The following is a 20,492-nucleotide window of genomic DNA, read 5'->3' as shown; positions in this document are numbered from 1 at the left end:
CTGAGTGTATTCTCTGATAGCTGGTAGGTATGGATTTAAAGTTGTGATGGAGAGCCCAAAGGTGGATTATATTACCCATTTATAGTAGTAGCCATGACACCTGAAAGAGATTCCAGAACTTTCTGACACAAAAGAAGTGAGGTAGGGGAGAGGAAGAAACTTTACAAGAATGACTACAGATATCCACACAAGATACAATGTACCTAACAAATCTGAAATCCCAAACTGAAACTTTACAAGAATGACTACAGATATCCACACAAGATACAATGTACCTAACAAATCTGAAATCCCAAACTGAGGAAACTCCGTGACAGTGTGTGGATAGAGAGACCTGCCATCTTCCTAGGGTCCAAAAGCAATTGTTTAGTATAAATGGAGTGTTAGGCACATAACTCTAATAGCAGAGTCAGCTCCAACATCAACACTCCTGTTGACACAGTGCTGGGAAACACAATAGGATGCACAACACCTGTGTGTGTTTAAGAAGTCAAGGGGTACCATAACTACCTATACATGTACTGTTCAGCTTGCTCCACTTGGAAGGATGAAAACACTTTAAATTAATCTTAATCTTCTTTCCCTGAAGTTTAAACTAATAATAATATATTTTAACTTTTGACTGGGAGAGGATAAAAGCAAACATGCACACACTCCATGGATAATGAAATACTCTCAGATGCTGTTTGTGTGTCACATTATTGATGTCATAGATTAAAAATTCTCTCAAAATATTTCATTTGGTACACTTTTAATGGCCGTAAGACAATAATATCTTGTTGAATATGCACCTGTAGTGAGTTTAAAATTAAATAGTCAAGCCTTTGTTCTTTCTTCCAAGCACAGTCTGAACTGTACAGTCCCCTCTTAGCTCTTTTCCTAATGAAAAAGCTGTGTCTCCTGTCATTTTAAAAGATGACAATAGAAATGGGAGGCTGGAAAACAAAGGCAGACAAAATGCATTAGCAAGAATGTCTACAAAACAGTTGTTAAAATGAAAAGCTTTTCCCATAATTGAAGAGTCCTGGCTGGTATCTCTATGCAACAAATAAAAGAGAGGGCAAGTGCAGAGACAAAGGAAGAAGATCTTCATTAGAAGTATTGTCTACCACATGGTTCCCCTAAACAAGAACTTCCTAAAGGACTGACATTTCCATTAAAAGGGCAGGCAGTTTGCTATGAAATGACATTCAGTTTTAAAGGCTCAGCTCAGAAGCAATTTAAAGCATGAACAACAGTTTCCAATGCCATCTTTTCATTGGCTTGGTTGGCTCTTTATGCGATATCACAGTTGCCACATGAACAATAAGGGAATGCCATTATCACCAACAGAACCCCTTATATGCATCAGGGTTTGTTATTTACCCTGCAGTCTCTTTATACTGCTTAGGAAATCAGAATGTGCATGCATGACATTTAGACCCACATTAGGCTTCTACACACAAAGTGGATGAAAAAGAGGCTTCTGATAGCAGAACTCTGGACCACTGTACAGTAAAAAAAAAAAATATTAAAGTCAGCAGCAGACAGTAAAATACCGTTCATCTCCCACTTTTTGTTTAGGAAAAATGCACGGGACTTTAAAAGGTAACCAATTCTTCTAACTTTGTGTTTCCCTGTTCCCACTTCACATCTACCCGTCAATGCCACTCTGAATCTGTTAGCACCAGCAAGAGTCATTTAAGGGTTTTCATTATACTTAAAAGGCAGAACAGGGGAGCTCTAAATTAGCTCCCCAATCAACTTTTTAAGTAAGACTTAATAAGCCTACTGACTTTTCAGGAGTCGTTTAGTGCCACTTCCCTTCCCTGTCTTGCTGTGACACTCAGCAGCACTTGAGAAGTGACTGTGCCTGCTTAAATGCTGAACTGGAAGCTGATTTAGGTCTCTTCTCCTTCCCACTCCAGCAATTCACACTCACAAGGCTAAGGACAGTTAAAAGACAAAAACCAAAAGTTACCAGAAGAGGGAACAAAAAAAAAAAACCATTCTGCTAAATTTATAAACGTAGCTTTTTGCCAACTGCACATAGTTCCTCTTTCTCTCACCTAACCTTTGAAACAATGGAATCTCTTACAATATTGCGAAGGACGTAGTAATATACCTTCCTTTTAAATTCACTTTTTATCTTAAGCCTAATGGAAAAAATGGCTGAAGTTCTGTGATCTTTTATAAGTTTCTTGAATTATCTTGTAAGCAGCTTGCTGCATTTCTTTTTATTAACCTCCAGACTTTACTATTTAACCACAAATAGATTTAGGTCATGCATATTGAATTGGTTTGATGATGGTCTAATGTTTAATAATAAGCTCTTCTCCCAAAAATTAAACAGTTCCAAAGCTGTGCTCTACAAATGTGGTTTGGAAAGAGCACCATATGACAGCTCAGATGGGTAAAGAAACCACAGGGCATTAGCAATGCTCAGTGCAGAATCTTTCTAAGTTGAATGATTGCTTAGGGATGACGATGATGCAAGATAACAAGAGAGAACAGAAAATAAAGTATCAAACAGCCAATGACAGACAGCTGGCTATTAAAAGGCTACCACCAAATAAAATCAATAATTGAATTCTAAGTTGTTTAGGACCCTAAGAGTTATCCTTTTCCATATCTAGTAAGCATTTCTCATAACTTTGATAATCTGATGTCCTTTATGGAACTTCATTGTGTAAAGACAATGTAATATTTATTGGTTTACAAATTAGTCCATCTTAGCTTTGTTTTTTCCTTCTTTATATTTAACACAACTTTTTTTTTTTTTTTAGATTTATGTATCTATCCACTGAAATATTTATGCAAGTTGGGTCCAGAGGGAAGCAATCTTGTTTTTGCAGATTGTAGTTGGTGCTGAGACAACTCCACAGAGTAAGTAAACACAGAATAAGAGAATTGCTTTTGTGCATGCTTTCCTCAGGCACATGCTCCCCACTCATAGTATTATTTGGAATTTATTAGTACAGAAGTGCTAGCAGCTCTGTTGAAGCCAACAGGAGTGAAACATTTGAAATGTGCTGAAGATCTTTCCAGAGATTATTACTGGTTTGTTCCTTATCAAAGTTGACAGAAGCACTTATTCTCTCAAACATAATAAATGGATTAGGTTATCTGCTACATTGATCTGAGGGTCAACCACTTCATTTGATATGCTATTCACAGTACTTGATTAAAAATGTACTGGTTTTGAATGTAATAAGGAAAATGGACTTCCTTGCAAAGATTAAAGCTTTAAAGTTGGCTTCCTGAACAGTAAACATAGGCAGAAACCCAAGTATTTTTATGAGAAGTTAATTATTTGGAACTGCAACACTCAACTGAGCCTTTTACCACAACTTTTGTGAGTGGGGATCCCGTATTGTTGTTGATATAATCCAAGAGTGCAGTATCTTACCTAAAAAAATTGATGGAGCTCTCCAGTTCTAGATCATCAGCAACCCACTTCTCACTCCCCAGATTTGTATCTGTTGGCAACCTTACTAAGGACAGCTGTAGCACCACCAAATACAGTGCTACACACCAGGAGATGCTTCACAGTGCCCTCTACAGCTTCTATGACTAGGCAGTGTGACATATCCTATTTTATCACCATTGATTTGTATAACAACTTATGTGGGTTAAACAAGCCTCAGTCTATACCGGTCAGCCTGATAATTTCTTTGAATGGTAAGATACATGAAATAAACATATTAGAGGAAGACTATGCAAAAAATAATGAGTGTGTTTTCCTGTTGCACAGACTTCCAGTAACTAGAATTTGGGCTCTAAATTTGAAAGTATCAATTACACTTTATGTGTTAACATAAATATCCTTGATAATGTACTTACCTGATTGAAATCCTCACTAAACTGAATCTGTGGATTTTTCTTGACCTTACAGAAGCTATAAGCTGTAAATAATAAGATCCTCTCTAGCTATTATCAGCAGCAATATTAGTGCTTTTTTTTTTTTTAATCTCTTCCTCATCCCATCTTATGTACTTTCTTCTTGCTTCTTTCTCAAAACTGACTTCACCTATCAACCACCTAGGCTTCACTAGAAGAACCATCTAGGTTCCCTTCTGGTTAATCCTCCCACACCTCATTCCACATCTCTGCTTATGATCCACCAACATTTCCTTCACCTTCACATTTTCAGTAACATTTCAGATTACTTCCTTTCCACCAAAGCAAAAAACATTCTTTTGCTTGCTTTCTCCATTGCTTTGGGGATTTATCACTATTCTTCCTGTCAGATTACTGTCCATTCATCTTTCTTCTAATATGTGAAGCGTTAGGAAGTTTTGTCATTTGTTCATCTACAGATTTGTAAATTATCTAGTACTTCTTTTTCATTCTGACAACAAAACTACCTGATAATGCATCACTTGTTTTTCATCTTAATTCAGTAGCCTCCGTCTCTTCTCTGATTTTTATGATGTCCACACAATACCCTTTTAATTCACACAAATGGATGGATATGGCAGGCATTCAAAGCAGCCTCCCTGGGAGAATTCTAACTCTCTCATATCGCCAGAAGAACAAAAGCAGGCAGCTGTTGAAAAGGTCATCAGGAAATACAAGCTGCAAAAACAGCTCCATCATTTAACCCATACTAGATTTACCTTTCAGCCCCTTCACTACACCTGTGGCACATCTCATCAAGCCGAATTTTTTATTAAATTCATGATATGCATAGGTTTTCCCTCCCTACACTCTAACACTTCTTTCTTGTTAGAGTCTGCCTGACATCTACACCCTTACGCTCTAACTAATATCAGCCTTCCTATCTTATGACTTTTCTTCTTCCATTCAGTTTTGGTCTTAATAGCCCCAGATATGAACTGACTCACAAATGCTTTTGCCCTAGTACTCAAATAAGTTTCTTATGCCCATGTTGGGGAGCAAGTTATGCTCTTCATTGTGTCTACTTCATCTTGTTGAAAATTAACTTTTGCCCCCAATCATCTTTTTGCATGTATGAAAACTCGATCTAACAGCATGGCCAAGCTCCTCAGCTGGTATGAACCTGCTTCAATCCAGTTCTCATAGACTAGGGCTCTTCCCCCAGGTTAGAGCTGTTAGTCATAATAAAACCTTCTGCCAAACAAAAAAATAGAGAAAAAAATAAAGTCAACAGTACAGAGAGGCAGTAATGGATGCCAGTTTACATGCTATATTATTGTACCTCGCCGTATGTTCAAGTAGCTTTCCTTGGAGAATTCCATCTCTCTCACATGGACAGAAGAATGAGAACAACAAACTGTTGAAAAGGTCATCAAGAAATACAAACATCACAGATGGCATAGGTGAAAGCACTGCAAAAAAGCAGAGTGCAGAAAGAATGTGTAGGAGCATCATGCTTTAATTGGCAGTACTGAGATAGAAAGTGCACTTGTACGCTACCTTTATTAATATTAAAATTACTATTGCAAGGTTACCTTACAATGTACTTGCCAACTGGTCCTTTTTCTAATAGAGAGATGAAAAAACTTCTCCTGTCAATGATATTCCATGCTCAATGTTTTTCCTTTTCAGTAGATTTTAAAGAAAACTGAGTAATCTAGTGATCGAACAGGGGCACTCTGATGTCCTGTTAAAGAAACTCATGAAGACTACAAAGCGCTTCACCAGTTTCCTCAGTGTCTCTTAGATCAAATGATTTTTCTTACATAATGCAATGTCATTGAATCACATTGCATCACAATCAAAAGAAGTATATAGAGAAAAATAGTCACATACCATGCCTAAAGCACAGGGTGAGTACAGACATTGTTAGAGTAGCTGGTTGAAAGTCCAACTTGCTAAAACCAACGAACACAGTGTTTTCTGTAGAACTAGTGTTTTTTCAGAGAGCCTCTAGCCTCAGAAAAATAATTAAAAAAAAAACAACCAAACAAACCCAAACTTCCTAAACCCCCCCCCAAACAACAAACAAACAAAAACCCTCTAACACCATCATTGCTACAACAGGGCACGTACTGGATGCTATCAAAAACTCAACAGTACGCTGTGTTCTGAGACACTGTACTGTTTCCCTATCCATAGAAAGAACTGTGATAGTTAAGACAGAATAATAAAAAATAAAATACAGAGACTCAGAACTACCGATTAAAGAGCAACTTTTCCCATTTACCACTACAGGTAAGTGTTAGAGTAAGAGTATGTAAGAGTATGGACAGAGTAGGTACACAAGAGCAATTCTTCACAATTTTTTCCACAGGCTAGAGCTCACACAACCATTCCTTTAAGATGGTACAAACATTGATATTATAACCCCTAAATTGGAGGGATGCCAGAACAGGTCCAGCATCCTTATCTTTAAGCCAGCAGAAGTTGTTCCTGTAGCTACAGTACCAGAAGAGACTGTAAAGTACTAGCCCTACCCAAGGGCTCAAAACACAGAGGGACGTGTTATAACCTTGGACAAGACTCTCCTCCATTCAGAACTGACAATGGAGATTTCAGCACTGCACTGTGCAGTATGGACTGTGCAAAGAGAAGGAACAATGCACTTGAAAGGAAAAAATTACAGAATCACCTAAGGACAGACCAAGATCATTCAGGCTGCCATAATCAAAAAGAGGATGGCGATGACTCCTCATACTGGGAGAGAGAATTGCTTAGCCCAGAGACATTCACTATTTGCAGCAACTAATCACAACAAGATTGTCATGATTTAACAACCATTCTTTTCGAAAAGCTGTTTAATGCTAATCTGCTGCTCATCAGGATTGTTTTCTTCAAACTGAAAACCTAAGAAAGGCTTAGGTCAAAAGGAAAGCCATAAATAAGCTTAAAAATCAGACTGATTATGCAGCAAACCAGAAAGCTTAAGATAAAGCTTTTCAAGAAAGCATACAGAGATAGTCTAACCTTAACAGCTTGACTACATGAGGAAATTGCTGAGCATAAATTATGACATGAATGCAACATGCACTAGCAATTCTTCACTAATTTACCAGGCGGGAATACTAAGGGTTTTGAATTAACACAGTTCATGGAGTATGTTAGGACTGCTGACAAAGTTATCCCCTCCTACTGTTTGCTACAGCCTCCTCCAAAGGACTTGTCAAAACCAATGAAGTTTAACAGGCCACACAACAGCTCTTTGCTGCAGACTGGCATGTTACTAACAAATCTGGCAGCAACTTTGGAAAGTTCTTCAATGTCACTATAGGCCATGCTGTGGCATGGTAACAAGAGACCCATGTCTGTCACAGAGAACTGGGCCTAGTGACTCTGTCAGTCTTACCATTTCTAGCTATGGCTAACAGTGAGTCAATAAATTTATTTTGTTACAAGAATGCCTTTTAATCTATTTGCAAAGTGGATTGAGGAAAGTGTACTCTAATTGTGAAATAAGAGCATTCAGAAGCAAAGATATTGCAGAAGAGTATTACAGGATACAAATTATTTTTAGCTTAAAATATGCAGAATACCAGAGAGAAAAGAGTGTAAAATGCCCATACCAAATAAGAAAAATAAACTGACTGGAAATAACTCTTCCTAATGACTAGATTGAGTTTGCCATAGTATTCATGTGGCCTTTCAGACAGGACCGTTTCTGTATATAATGTATTGGTCATTGCTCTAAAAGTGCAGGGCTTGCAAGAATAAAAAAAAAGGAAATTTTTTTATCAAAAAAGGTAGGGGCCTTTTTAACTTCAGGCCTGGGACTTGAAAGAGAAAAAGCATTTTCTCACATTCACTTTCTTTCTCCCCTTTTATTAATAATGAGCAGTTTCAGAAATGTGATCACACTTCACGCACTTTCCCTGTCTTCACCTTTACACACTTCCACAGAAGCCTTCTATCAGAGCATAGCAATTCATTTAGCACCATCACTAATTGTTTACTAGATCTCTTAATTGTGAAAGAGAGGCTTCCTGAGCTCGAGGGACTACTGAAGTTTCTTAGCTGCACCAGAACTGAAGAGCAAATCTACATCACAAATATGGCTGACAATCATAAGGGTCATATGTCAGATGGCATCTCACAGAAGTAGAACGCTGTCGGAGCTGGATTCAGAACAGAATGTGCTCTGAGCAGCGGTGGGCAGGAAACAGGAAAAGGGCAGAGGAAGACACACAACATTGTGGGAGAGGAATTACCAAAAGGGATGACAGGTATGGATAACAACAGATGAAAACATGAAGTATTTTCTTCCTTGGAGGTTCAGAGGGACATAGGGAGACAAGCAAACAAAACCCACAAAACTAGCCTTGACTCAAAGAGACATTCTCCCAACGTATAGATAGACAGTTGCCAGATACCTGGGTCCAGTGTAAAGGTTTATGCTTTGCATTGCAACTGCAGGGTGTCAAAGAGGTTTCTGAGGTGGTTACTCATGCTGAGGATGTGCAACAAATACTCTGTTCATAGTCTTTAACCGTTACAAACACTCTGCTGCTCGAGATAGTACTATGCTTATTGAGAGATCTGGCCTTCCTATCGCAACTGTTCTATTTTTATAAAATTCCTATTGCCTTGTTCTATTGCAATTGCACCTAGACTTTAAGCCTCAGGTGGATGTCAATTTTATTTTTAGTATCAACACAGTCTTTCTCAAAGGCATGGGTGGACCCCTTTTGGGTTGGCAGGGAAGAAAAAAAAGAAAGGCAGAAAATTCATGTGAATATTAATTGTCATTGGGAAGGTGACAGGAATGACCAAATTTATACAGGAAGGGAAGTGAAGGACAAAAAGTTTGGAAAACAATGTGTTAGTTTTAAAGCCCACCCACAGTCTTCCACATTTGCCATTTATTTGTACTACCTTGGTTATTCTGATAATTTTCATGGAGAAAAAGCTCATTTTCCCTGGTTTATTTAGTCAGGCTGATTTTTTTTCCCCCCTCTGGCTACAGCAGAAAGGTAGATGCAGAAGGATGTTAGCCTTTGCTCTACTGGCAGCAATAATTAGTGTGCTTTCACTCCTGAGAGAAAGGCTGCTTCCACCCATCACTTCTGAAGTACTTTCGGCCTTTCACTGGGGCATGGTCAACATGATCCAGCACTAATTTATACAACACAGTCAGCAATTACAGAAACTACCATCAGGTTAAGGTTGAAGATTCCCATCATAAGTCTGATTTCCAGTGTTTCTAAACACATAGAAGAGATTTAATGGAAGCTTCCAGTCTATGACTCAGGTGTTTTTTTTCTTGTTGGTTCCTGAAATTTTAAGGGTTTGATAAAAGAATCTGCAAACTGCGGTGAAATCTTAGTCCTCAGTGACATGGGTTGGTGACTAGCCAATGCAACTGAGTGATATGAGACTTCAAATGTCTACCCAAAAGTTCCCTTGGAATTTTGTGACCTATAAAAAAAACAACAAAAAACCCCCCCACAAAACCAGATAAACAATTTAGATAAGAAATAACAGGACTTGACAATCGGTTTTGTTTCTTTGGTCTGCATGAAGCCTACCATTAATTATTGCCTTGATATTGGTGTCTAAACAGAAACTCAGGCTAAATTTATGAGAAATATTGTTATGATGTATTAAATTCCTGTGAAAACAGAAGAAGGGAAATCATACAGTGGGTTGCCTCACAAGCCGTAAGTCTGGTACAGACTGTTGCAGTATTTTAAGACTCCTAGATCTCTAACCCAAACCCACAAACTTCTCTGCCATAACTAGAGATCAAGAGCATACTTTTTAAAATGTACTTTGATTAACATGCCTGACATTTGCATTTTTACTTAATCCCCTTTAATTAAGGGTGTGAACAAGCTTATAACTCAGAAACTGCCAAAGCGCCATCCCAAATGAGAACAGAAAAGGGTCATCAATGAGGTTTATTAAACAGGCTAATACTAGTAGGATGCTAACAAGTTACATGCATGAAAGCACTCAGGTGAAATTTTTTATGTCCTTTGCTCTTACTTAAACTGTTGAAAATTATGTACCTTTAATAGTTTCTTTAACTATCTCTGTGACCTTGAATAGTTTTTAAGCAAAATAAACACCTATGATCAAACTATTGGCTGTCTTGTGGTTAAGGTATCTTCCCAGACTCAGCACTGGAAACACTAAAAGATCTCCACTCTTCATCAGAAAGAAAACTAGAAAACTAACAAAAAATTAGAAAACTAACAACAATAGTGTAACAGACAGTCCCCAGAATAAAAATATTGCTCGGTCTAAAGAGAAGGGAAAAGGATACAAAGACAGTAAATCACAATGGGCAATCTACAGAGGACTACAAATCAGATACAAAGGAAATTAGAGAGATATCAGGAAATGAAATATTAGCATGGGAAAAACAAGTCAGATGGCATTGTAAAACTGACCAAAAACATCTCCAACTAGATAGGGCAGCTGGACTCGTCATCCTCCTGTGCACTACATACCTATGGAAAAGAGAAGTTAAAAAAACATACTAGTGAAAACTGAAGGTTTCCTGGACACCATGCAAGTACGGCTTTAGCTTAACGACACAAGGTTCAAGCAGACGGCAAATCAGGTTCAGGGTGCTCTTCTTGGTCTGCCATCTCTGAATATTTGGAAGTTAAACCTGGAATAATAAGCTACTGTTGCTGATTTGGGGAAGGACTGAGAGCCCACCACAGATGATCAGTGTCTCACACACATGGTTTTTTCCCACTATAAATCAGCACAAGTACCTGTTAGACTGGGATTTGCTATATAGTGCCATAGCTACCAAATCCCAACATCCTGCTCCCCACCCCCAGGGTGCTGCTCTATCCTCATTTCAACAAAGTATTTAAGCAGATTTCTTTGTCCATTTGCATTTTAGAAAATACTTCTGAAAATTCTTCAGTTTAGGCATCAGACAACAATGGGACTTAATCAGAGTCCTAAAAACAAGTCTGTATTCTAGTTTCTGTTGGATATAAGTAGGAGATTGAAATGGGAACTTGTGTCCACAAAAAGTCTTATGAAGGCATGGCAGGAAAGTTTAACCAGCTGTTATTATTCTTGTAACAAAATGCCCCTTTATTCACTCAGAAGGCAGCCACAGGGGGAAGTTCAGAAGAGGATGGCAAGATGAGGTGGGAGGAGGGGAAAATCTCTTTGACATAGAAAAACTTCGTTGCATTTCTCCAATGAACAAATATTAATACCTCATTTCTAGCCATCTAAAAAACAGACACAGCAAAATGTATCCCCAGCAGTAAAAGGCACTGCCCTATTACCCTCCCACTGTACACATTTAAACCAAAGGGCAAATAAATGTTGGCAAACAGAAATGTGATGACTTACAGTATTTTCTTTGCTACAGTAGCTGGGAGGAGAAAAAAACCCCCCAGAAAGATTAAGAAGCAAACATAAAACTGATCTTGAAATTCCTATTTGTTGATGCCCCAGGGCAGGTACTTTTTCAAGCACTACACCTTTTTTTGAAAAGTACCTGCCTATTGGGGCACCTATGCTACCAAAAGCTAGTCTTTTTCAGATACAGAAACACTGACTCACCTGGTAAAAAAATAAATTGACCAACACTCCCCTGATTAAAACAGGTATTAGGCATACGGAAAGTCTTCAGGAAAACTTGTGTTAAAAAATACTCTTTAATTTGGAGGCACTTTATCCAAAAGGGAGCGGAAACAATGTATTTAAAAGAACCTGAATTTTAACCCCAGGAATGATTCCTCATTTTGTAAGCTCTCTAAACTGCAGATTGCAAATCAGGAGGAGAAGGATTAAACTCAGTCCATCTGAAAACTAGATGACTGTTTTGCCTGAAAGGTTCCTTTTTCCTTATCCCTCAATAATTTTGGCATTCACTAGCTAAATGTTTTATTTCTCACACATATGCAGGCTGGAATAATATTATTCTTAACGGACATAAAATGGTCTCATTGGCATACTTGTTAATTCTTAGGGAAACTTTCCTAAGATTACCTTACCCCCTGCCTATTACTATTTTAGCCCCTAGCAGGAGGGGATCTTTTATTTGTTGTTTACTGATTGTGTTTATTTCAAACACATTTGATTCTTAGCAAAGCCGCTGACGTCTGCTTGCGCTTTAAATTTGCAGGTTTACTGTAAAATGCCAGGCACATTGAGATGAATCAAACTCATCTGAGCATGAATGAAATGTAGTGAGAAAGTCCCTTCTGGCATCATTTCTGGGATTAGTAATTTGTGAAATTGTGGTGATGCAAGGGAACAGCATGAGAAAGCCATTTCCTCCTCCTTTGTCCAGTCTAAATGCAAATCTGAACTTTCTTGGCAGTTCATTTGCATATTAATGCATATAGTATTCCACTCCAGAGATAACTTCAGATTTTCTAAATTAAGTTGGGTGGGTGGGCTGGGGGAATGGGGTCATTTTTGTGATACAAGCACAAATATTCTTAGATACTTTACCAAAAAGACAGAAAGCAGACAATTATTTTACTTGCCTTATCTCTATTTCAATTTGCCAACTGGACTGCTGAGGAGATGCAGAGAATAAAAGGCAATGGTTGACCAGAGGGAGGGGAATGCTTCATGTCACTGAAGAAGAACAAACATGATGAAATTAAGAAAGGTTAAGAGTGCACACCAGTCTAATTAGCATTTCTTCCTAGTAGCTTGGGAAATGTCAGCCACCACTTGGTGGCAAAATAAAGATGTAATGTGAGTAATAATGAATTAAGTTGTGGCTATTTGCATTGAAATGTTAAGATAATGATCTGAAATTACTATTGTAAATATTCCCCTTGACAGTTGCAAATTGGACTTAAAGCTAATAGTACTTTGGATGAACTTTAAGCCATGAAATCACTTTTAATGCTTTACACTCCTTTTGGCTATGACAGTGCATTTCAGAAAGTTAATTTACCTCTATTTTGTTCAAGCTGTTTGGTAATTGTTGCATACACCATGGAGGTTTTAATGAACAACTACAGGGACTATTTACCCTATTCACCAAGTATAACTGAAACACTTGATTACTACTCCTGAGCCGAATAAACCAATAGAGTCAAGCACAACAAATATTTTTGGCTGGAGACTGGAAGAGGTGAGATCAGTAAGAATCTGTTTAAATGCAAAGAAAAAGGCAACATTTTCAAAAAAATGCTTGAACATTTCAGATGCACCTTCTTGCATTAAGCTGCAATTTATAATTTTGCTGTTAGCACTACGAATCGCTTAGGGAGAATTTACATCTGTGTGTCTACAAACTAGTACTGTCAGAGTAAGGTTAGCTGACAAAATGGAAAAGCAGCAGATATCTTCACAACATCTGCGGTGTAAATAGCTTTCCAGTAATAGTGCATTTAAAATGAGGGTTTGTTTCCAGACTCTAGAGTCTAATTAAATTGTAACATTATTTTTGCCATAAGGCATGTTTTTATTTAAAGATAGATGATGTAAAAGCTTTAAGATTACAAAGAATTACATCATGCCCACAAAAAGTGGTTTTGCGTAATTAAAAGGAATGCTAAAAGCTTTTAAAGAGATATGAGGCTTCTAGGCATCTAAATTGAGATCTCCTTAGATCTCTTTGATGGCTCTTGCAAGCAGAGCATTCTCACTTCCTTGGATGTGCCCTGCAATGGGCAGTGAAAAATGGATGCATTTCAACAATCACAAATTTTTCAGATGTAACGTACAAGTCTGATGAGATTCAGACTACCAAATCTATCCTCAGTATATCAGTCCCGCAAATCTGTATGAATAGTCAAAACTGCCTTTTCAAACTCCACCAAAAGTCTGCCTTAGCCCAAGTCCTGCCTCTTTCCAGCTGCCAGTAGATGCAGCTCTCCATGAAATTTCAAGAGATGAACACACACACACCCCCCCACATTGGGGTCAGTAGGCCTCAGTCTCAATTTCCTGAAGTCAAACAGCTGTTCATTTTCATCTACTGACTCCAGCATCAAATTATTGAGCCAAACTGCTTTCCCTTATCTATATGGATCAGACACTTTGTTCATCATCTTCCCTTCAGTTACTAGAAATACATGTTATATATATGAAAAAAATATAGAAAAATAAAAGCCAGACCCTGCTAGTACTTTAAATTTAAATGGTTTTGTAAAGAAAAAAGACCCTGTAGTCTGACTATACGCAGCTTACGGTGCTTCAGGTGTTAACTGTTAGGTCTTTTTCTGGATCTGTGCAGCTTCTGCACAGCATTCTTAACTGGGTTACCAGAGACCAGATGAAAAATAAACTCTATTGAATCATCTCGCATTTCATATATGCCATGTTATATTTAGGGATGTAGCTAAGCAGAAATACCGTCATTGTATTTGTCATACATTATCCTACCACAGGAACAGTTAAGAAACATTTTCTTCTCCAGTTCACATTCAGAGTCAAGCGTGTCACTGCATTTCCTGTCTTCCTAGGATTTCATATTTTAGTCCTGTATTATTTTTCTGGATAGATAAAATGTATTTTCCACCCCTAAAGAAATGTAATTGTTTAGGCAGCACAAAGGCCTTATCAATGAACAAATACCCCCCATTTGGTAGGTCCAATGCTGTGCATCAAAGACTGGATATAAAGCTGCATAGGCTCCCACAGCCCGAGGGAGTTAAGTAAGAAGAATTCCAGGTATCTTGGAAAAATACTGGGAGAATACCCTGGCATTCCTACTAGTGAGAAACCACTAAGCATCCCTGGGCACATCTCAAATTGTGAAAGTCTGAAAATGACATACAACATATAGCCAAAAACGTGGAAGCAAGAAATATAGTACTGACAATGTAAAAATTTTAAGGTACGGTGTAACACATTTGACACAGGCTCTTGGTATCACCTCAATATCGAGTTTCTGTATTTTGGGTATATTTTCTGCAATACAAATCTGTGTAAAGTATGAATGAGTTCGAGACTGTAAGTGATCTGTCTTGAAGTGCAGTTACTTAGAGATAGAGCCTAAATGAGAGCTATTTGGGGAGTTGGTCAAAAGTGACATGGAATGCAGAGACCTGAATGAGAAATTGGGTGGAAAAGATTCTGCCTTGGAGCCATCTGCCCTGCTAGTCTCCTTCACTTCTTCTAGCTCCTGTTCATCTCAGTTGCTGTTTCTACACTCATCTCCATCATGGAGTAGCATAGAAAAGACATGCCAAGTAGCTGCATATCTACTTACAGCTTTGATGCAGTGAGTGAAATGCTTAGGTGACAGACTTGCTAAAGATCTGACTTTTGTCAGCTCTGTGTTTATATATTTGATCAGAAAAAACAAAGACAGGAAATGCTGTAAATGTAAATAAAAGTTTGATCATACACTCTTAGAGGTCCTGACATTCCTATTTTGCCCCTTACCTTAGCATTAAACAGCTTTGGACTGCCTTGATTTTTAAGGGTGGGGGGAAAGGAGGGAAGGGTGGGGGGAAAGAAGGCTGCTTTTTGTTTACAGTGTTACTATTTAAACAGTTCCAGTTAAGCTTTGAAAAGCACCTTCCTTTCAGGTCAATAAAGTGGCTGCAGGCCAAGTTCCCATCTGTACTTAATTTGTATTTGCTGGCTGGAGACAATTTTCTGCTAGGCCTGTTTAAAAAGAAAGCAGTATAGCATGATAGCTCTCTGCTAGCATGTGTCTAAATGCAAGTTCAGTAACTACAATATCTCAAAAGTTTTGGCCACACCAATGTAGTATCTCCCATATTCTAATTTTGCCCACAGATAAGAAGTAAAGCCTTAGTGGTAAAAGTCAAGATAGTCAAGTTGCACTGCAATTATTTACCAAATCAATCCCAAAGCATTCCAAAGAACACAGCTCTGAAATGTCTTAGAGGAGACAAAAATTTCATTAAATTGAATATACTTTCTTATCTCCCTCCTGCTTTACTCCCACATACATGCTCCAGCTAAATGAACTGATGATCTCTATTTTCTAAGTCTTGTCCTTTCTCTTTATGAAGGAATACCAAATATTTCATCAAAACATTCCCAAAATTCCTACATTACTATACTACTATTCTGAGGCCAGTTCTTAACTGTAAAAAGACTCTATTCCACAAGAGAGACCCAACCCCGAGCAGCTAACAAGATCCTGAGATAGGAGCTGTTGTAATTTACAGACAAAGCTTCAGCTTTCAGGCCTCTTGATCCCAAAGCTTAAAGTCCTGAGACTTGAGCAGTATATATGAGGAAACCTGGAAGCTTCTTTACTGAGTCCACAAACAGACAGGTCTAGAGCTACTATTGTAGATTTCCCAGCTCACCTTCATTCTGTCAAGCTTTTCCAGGAGACATACTTCACTGGAAAAAAAGCATAATAATTTCACCAAATTCTGCTTGGTGAAGTAAGAGTATCACCAAGTTATATTAAAATTTTGAAAAAAAATTAGTTTCAACCTGATACTGAAAAATGCCTCCTCTTTCCTTCCTTTGTCCCCTTGTGCATATTACCACAAACAAACCAGCCAAATAAACGTCTGATCCTTGCTTCGAAGATCTGTAGGTCCTGTCCTGTCTCTCCAGAATGGAATTGCAGCCACTACAGTATCAGTACTTTCATAGAAGTGGCCCTTCATTTCTGAGAATGGGGGAAGAACACCTTCCCTAATTGGTGGTGAAAGTGAAGCCAGAAAAGGGAGAGAATTTGAGGTGACAACATTGCACACCAGACCTAAAAGACACAGAAAGTTGTTCACAAGAGAATGTCACAGTATGTCTAGAGCAAAACATACAGCAACATCCTAAGAAACAAAGCAGAACAAGAGATGACAAGGAGAGGCTGATGGGATATTCTGGAAGGCCGAAGACAGGTTGCCTGAAATGCTGACCTATTCAATATATAGGTCAGCCTGCCATATGTAATGAGCTCTTGCAGTATGTTGTAAAACTGCTGCAAGAAACCACTGCTATAGCTTTATCTCTTTCCTATTAGGAGTAAAGGTCAGGCACAAGCTCCTTCTGTTGCTCTTGGCTGTACTGAGTGAAGGCCATTGAAGGAACCCATTACAGAAAAAAAGTGAATTGCTCCAGGCTCATAAGTTGCATTGCCAGTGGGGAGGCATATTGCTAATAAAAATGGTCTGGTAGTAAATCATTTAATTTCTTGGCTGGTCCTACCCTCATTTTCAGATTAAAGTTGATGTTTTAAGAGCTCTGAAATTTACGTCTTATCAGGAAATGAATTTAGTCATTTGAAAAGCAGCTGTTGGAAACAGCTTTGCTCCTTCTTTAGCCTCAGTGGAGCTTGAAATCAGCTGACCATAGAGAGATACAAGTGTACAAATCTTGTGCCTGGTCCTGTTTCAGGTTGTCAGCTCTTTAGGAAAGAGATTGAATTTATTTGCAATTCTGCCTGTTTTATGTAAATTTCTGTAAAAATTAATGTGTCTAACATCAGGTACTGTTATTATGGGATATAAATATCACAATGAAATAAAAATTAATTGTAATGTTTTGGTTCCCAAATACTATGCTATGCTAACCAGGGGGCAGGGCTTGGACAATGAACAACTCATTAGGATCATTATAACTTCTAGGTATATTCAAACTTCAACTTACTTGTCTTTTCTTTTACCTGCCCTTAGAGACTTCCTGTTTTTCTTACACGATATGCCGCCCCATCTTGGATCTGCAAGATGTTAGCCTGCTCACACACGTATTCTCTACGATCACCCTATCGATGGTCGCTAGTTTGCTGGATTAAGAATCCGAAAGCAAAGAATACTCCTTAGCTGTACTTGCTATATCTTTGTGACAGCGGAAAGGGATGCATCATAACTGCAATCAGAATGTTACTTTCAAATATTCATGGAACTGCATTATTATTTTTTGTCTTGTCTGATAGCCGATATTGATAGATTTTAACAGTCCCTCTTATTGATCTTGTGCTTTGCACCAGTCTAGTTTATTGGCCAATATTTTAAAGGGGCTTATGTACTCTATAAAATTAAGGTAAATTAGTACACTTCTTGCACTTCATAAAATCTTCAGAGGCTAAACATTGCCATGAAAAGCGCTTACCTTCTACTGAGATGATTACTTTGAATATGAGAGAGTTTAGGGCATGTGTAAAGGTTTTAATGAGCTACACATAATAGAACCCTCTGCATCATAAAATAAGATTCTGAAAAGCAGACTGTATTAAGAAAAAGAAAGCTTAACATACAAAAATAGTTTAAATATATAAAATTTATATATTGTATACATATATAATTGTATATAAATTTATAATTTGTATAAATAATAGTAAACATATAAAAATATTTTTATAATAGATTTTTTAATAAAGTTTATTATATTTTCTTCATGGCACAGTTTAAATTACTTGCTACCAATCTTAACACAAAAATAGATCAGTGTGACTAAAGAAGATCACTTATGCACTTCAGTGTAGGCATCCCACAGCTAACCTATTTTCCCAAAGTGTCATAAAAAGTTAGTAAAAGGAAATCAAGCAGTTTTGTGATACCATGCAGAGGAACAAGTGTTTCTGATATGTTTAAAAAAAATTAATTAGAATGAGACTGGTAAAAATCTGCTGCTTCAGAAGTGATTCTTAAGCTTGCAAAGTATATTGTGCTTTTCTTACTTTTCATGCTAGCATGTTTTGTTGTTTCCAAAAACATTTGTATCACCATCAACAGTGGGTGGTGGGAAGTGGAAGAATCTTATCTCAGTCTTAACATACTTATCTTTTTGTTCACATCTAACATTCCATTAGCTGTCAGAGATAATACTTCAAATATAATCAAAAGAAGGTAGTTATTAATCCTGAAAAATAGAGAATTTGGTCATTCACAAACAGAATGTGATTAAAAAAGCTTGTAGATATCTCTGAAAAATTATTACATTTTTCAGAAAAGTCCAAATAGAAAAAGAAAAAAAAAAAGGAACAACAGGAAAAAGATTAAAAAAAAAGATTTAAAAGATACTTAAACTCTAATTTATGAAACAAATTGAAAGCCTTTTCAAGTTCAACTTTGTCTTAGGCTTTAGTTTAGATGAAAGTAGGTTCAAGTCCTTACAGTACCTGACTTTGATTCAGAGTTCTGAGATTTCCAGCTCTGCTACTACTTCGCTTTGCATTTCCAAACACAGTGTTTTCCATTTCTGTGCTTAATTTTCCTTCCTACTTTACCAATAATGCAAACTCCGTTAACTCACAAAGCATCTTAGAACACAAAAAAAAATGAGCAGTGACTTATGGTACTTTTGGTATTGGGATGCAGTTATACACTGTAATGCACTGACATTTTTGTTTGTTGGACTGACCTAGAGATACACATGACTACTGCAGTAACAGAGTGACTCAGTTATTTAAACAACTAATGTACAAGTCGCCTATTTTGAGTGATAACAAATGATGAATGATAAAGAATGATAGATTCAGAATTTCAGTCTCAGATAATTATAGACTCTGCAGTCAGGCTGCAGTCAGTTGTTGATAGGTATATACAATCCCCCAACTGTTCAGAACTGTGCTTGTATGCTTTGTAATAACTGTCTGGCTGATGGCATTCAGATTTTACTTTAGAAAACATTATTATACAAGAAGAAATAAAAGGTTAACTATTTCAGCAACTCCTCCTTTGCACTTTAAACAATAAACATTTCTCCCATTATTGCAGATGTACCTTGGCTTTTTGGGATATACAAGTACACTTACAGATAAACTCTTATCTACCATGTATTCATGACTAAAGCTTCCAAGCAGATGGTAAAGTACAAATACTACTACAAGTAATACATAGTATCTCTTTTGATTTCAAATAGCTGCTGGAAAACACAACTGAGGTGCTTACTAAGTTACAGCCTCTTACTTTCTTTTCAGGTGATAAGCTCTTAACTTCAAGAAAATGTGAGGAATTTGAGATCTCTGAAAAAATTAGTGATTTTGAAAATTAAATGCAGAGTAACATTAATAAAGTAAGCCTTTCTCACATTTTTTTGCTTGCACTCTTTCAATAAAAAGCCATAGATGATATGATCAATGCCCATCAAGTCCAATATTTTATTTCTACTACGCTCCCTTCTGGTTCTTAAATTAAGATTTCAGATCCTTTGAATGTCACTCATCTTCATTTTTTTTCGTGTCTTGCTCCCCTTCTCTAAGCAAGTTTTTTTTCCAGTTTCTATATCCCAATCTTCTTCTAGAAGGCTGATATTTTTCCTTTCACAACAGCTGAAACTTGGTACTATCTGGTAAGGCCCACTGTGGATTTCAGAAAGAGGACAAACACAAACTAATCATGTCTGGATATAGCCTCCCAGCCTCCAATTATCAGCAGTTAGTGGGCTTCCTATAAGGCCTGACTCAGAGGCTCTACAGCCCTGATGGACTTCTCTATGAAGTTGTCTAACCCTAATTTATACTCTCTGCCTCCACAACAACCTGTGGCAACGAGTTCCACAATTTCAGTATCGCTGAGCAAATGTAACATTTGTGATAGCCGATAAACATGGATTTATTACTCATTTTAGTGCAATTTCTATGCTTGTCACAGTTTAGGAAGGTATCCTTAAATGCTTATGGAATATGCACATTAGCCTGACTTTATAATCTAAGACATGCAAATTGGTCTTTATACCAATGTAACATCCATTAAGTCAATGGAGTTTCACATGGACATATGATCTACCCA

The sequence above is a fragment of the Phaethon aethereus genome (genome assembly GCF_964289735.1).
Source record: "Phaethon aethereus genome assembly, chromosome: 13".
NCBI lineage: Eukaryota > Metazoa > Chordata > Aves > Phaethontiformes > Phaethontidae > Phaethon > Phaethon aethereus.
Note: the sequence above shows the minus strand (reverse complement) of the source record.